Source organism: Ochotona princeps, chromosome 2 (assembly GCF_030435755.1).
Source record: "Ochotona princeps isolate mOchPri1 chromosome 2, mOchPri1.hap1, whole genome shotgun sequence".
In the NCBI taxonomy this organism is placed as follows: domain Eukaryota; kingdom Metazoa; phylum Chordata; class Mammalia; order Lagomorpha; family Ochotonidae; genus Ochotona; species Ochotona princeps.
In genome coordinates, this window is record NC_080833.1 from 143069839 (window position 1) to 143072369 (window position 2531).

The 2531-nt window shown below is 46.1% G+C and overlaps 1 pseudogene; it reads left to right on the plus strand.

Annotated features, from left to right (window-relative positions):
• The first annotated feature begins 1104 nt into the window (after positions 1-1104).
• On the plus strand, positions 1105-1601 carry LOC118760385 (peptidyl-prolyl cis-trans isomerase A-like; annotated as a pseudogene).
• Positions 1602-2531: the final 930 nt, after the last annotated feature.

Below are 2531 nucleotides of genomic sequence, written 5' to 3' on the forward strand. Positions count from 1 at the left end.
CTCATTAGGAAAAACAAATAGGTTCGTGTTAGGCACACAAACTAATAAAGGAATTCAAGGACACGCCAAAGGAAGCTCAGGAATCTAGGCTGGCAATTGTTGATTCAACCTTGGCTTTCCTCCCCCCCCCAAAAAAAAGCAAGAAAAATGAGGAGATAAGTCACTCTGAGTGACACTCTGAGATGACCTGGCCATTTGCCATGGGGCAGAAACTGGTACAAATGTCCCAGAGAGCTACCAGGACACGGCAAAGAGCTTCCTCCAGCCCACTGAGGTGGCCGGCGCAGGCCAGGCAATTGATGCAGCCTTCAGATGAAAGTGGACTTGACCCCAGGCAGGCCCCGTCCCACCCCCTTTTAGGGCTTCCAGGTAGATGCACGCACTGTACACCTAACTGTGCACCTGTGTCCCTGGCCCTCACACATATGTACATGGGGTCTGAAGAGACAGTCCTCTTTTGGGAATAATTCTTACTCTCCAACATGAGAGAATTTGGTTGGCACCGTGGGCAAATGATTACACTTGCCTGATTCTTCCTGTACAAAGTAGGGTGACCCAGAGGCTGGCATTGTAGCCCAGTGGGTAGCCACTCACCTGCGACAATGGCAGGCATGCCATATCAGACCATTGATGTAAGTACCAGCTGCTCTACTTCCAATTCAGCTCTATGTTACTGTACATGCAGAACAGCACAAGATAACCTGAATATTTGGGAGTCCTGTCGAGCACATGGGATAGATTTCCAGGCTCCTGGCTTCAGTTTGGCTTACCCCCAGTCCTAACCCCAGCTACTGCAGCCTTTGGAGAACTGAGCCAGCAAATGAGAGGTCTCTCTCTCTCCTCCTACAATCCACTCTGTGTGTGTGTGTGTGTGTGTGTGTGTGTGTGTGTGTGTGTGTAAGAGAGACAGCTTTTCAAACAAAAATACAAATCTTTTTTAAAAAATAATTGACATATAGGATTCATTTATGTACCTATTCTGAATTCCTGGAGTTAAAAAAAAGTAGCAGTAGTAAGTTAAGTTAAAAGAACTAATGAGGGGAAAAAAACGTGAAGGTGGTCACCCGCCTTGCTACTGTCACCCTCAGCTGTTTGTCGTCTGCCATGGCCAACACCACCATGTTTTATGCCATTGACAGTGAGCTTTTGGTTTCTGTTTCCATCAAGCTGTTTGCAAACAAAGTTTCAGAGAGCAGAAAGCTTCTGTGCTCCGAGCACCAAACACAAAGGATATGGTGATGAAAGTCCCTGTTTTTGCAGGTTTCCTGCAGGGCTTAGGCGCTAAGGTGATGCCTTCATACACCATGAAGGCACTGCTGGCGAGTTCATGTAAGAATAAAAGCTGGTTGATGACAACTTCATCCTGAAGCATGCAGGTCCTGGCATCTGGTCCATGACGAACTTGGGACCCAACACAAATGGTTTCCAGTTTTTTTCACCTGCACTGCAAAGACTGAATGGTTGGATGGCAAGCATGTGTCTTGGGCAGAGTGAAAGAGGGCATGAGCATTGTGGTAGCCATGGAGCGTTCTGAATCTGAGACTGGCAAGACCAGCAGGACAATGGCCACTGCCAATTGTGGACAGCTCAAATATATCTGATTTGTTTTATCGCAACCACCAGACACTCCTATGTAATTCAGAGGCGCTCTCCTCCATCCCACCTGCTGGTGTTATTCTATAACCAGACTCTCATTTTACTTCTTCAGGTTCCAGGTTTTCCTTACTCTCCCTCCTTAGGTTTAATTATACAATTCAACTTTTACATATGCTAAGTTTTCTGTAGCTAGGAAGCTAAAAAGCAAAATAAGCTTGTATCGTTTTTATTTATAGGAAATTTCCAATGTAATTCACCATAACCTGGGACCTGAGATTCCAAGACTCTTTTAAAAGATTTATTTATTTGAAAGGTGGAGTAATAAAGACAGAGGGAGAAAAAGAGAGAAAGGACGAATAGAGGGGGAAAGAATGAATGATCTGTCACTGGTTCACTCCCCAAATGGCCACAACAGTCAGGGCTGAGCCAGACTGAAGACACAAACCAGGAACTCCATTTGGGTCTCCCGTATAGGTAAAAGAAACCCAAGTACTTGGGCTGTCTTCTGCTGCTATTCCAGGGAGCTGCACAGAAGTAGAGCAGCAACATGGGATGCGCACAGTGCCAGCCCCTGTACAAGTCTTAATCCAAGAGGTTTATTTATAGCAATCCTACAACAAAAAATTCATAGTATTTTTCATTTGGACAGAGGTCCGTTGTTACCGAGTGGGAAGTTTCCCTTATAAATGTGTATTTCTGTCTTAAACTCTAAAACCAAGGCCTGAAGTGGGTTATGCTGCAGCTTGTGATGCTGGCATCCCAGGACACCAGTTCATGTCCTGGTTGTTCAGCTTTCTATCCGACTCCCTGCCGATGTGCCTGGGAAAGCAGTGGGAGATGGTTCAAGCTCTTGGGCCCCTACACCCATTAAAAGCCCCGGAAGAAGCTCCTGGCTCCGCCCTGGCCATTTCAGCCTTTGGAGAGTGACCTACACT